This window comes from Nothoprocta perdicaria, unplaced genomic scaffold (genome assembly GCF_003342845.1).
Source record: "Nothoprocta perdicaria isolate Ctin4 unplaced genomic scaffold, notPer1 scaffold_83, whole genome shotgun sequence".
NCBI lineage: Eukaryota > Metazoa > Chordata > Aves > Tinamiformes > Tinamidae > Nothoprocta > Nothoprocta perdicaria.
In genome coordinates, this window is record NW_020456121.1 from 865,387 (window position 1) to 865,792 (window position 406).

Here is a 406-nt window from a genome sequence, read left to right on the forward strand (position 1 = left end):
CTAAACCTGCGGCTAAGGCGGCCCCGCAGCAGAGCCTCGCGGACCTGCGAGCCGGACACACTTGCTGAGCGCCCCTCGACACCCGCGACCCCGTTAGGGACCGGGAGCCCTGCAGCCGGCGGCAGCGGCCACCGCCGCCCTTCCCTCTGCTCGCGGGCGGGCAAACAAAATAAAGGAAAAGAAAAGGAAAAATCGGAGCGGGCTCCGCGCGCGGGGGGCTCCCGTCGTGCCCTGGCCGCGCACCCCGGCCCCGCAGCGCTGCCGTCGCGGGGACTTCTCGCGGGCGGCGAGGGACGGGGCTCTCATCACTGGAGCTTCAAAAAGTGAATTTCCCTCTTTTTTCGTTTTCTTTTTTTTTTTCCACCTTTATTTTTATTTTCCGTCTTTCTCGCTCCTCGCTGTCGGC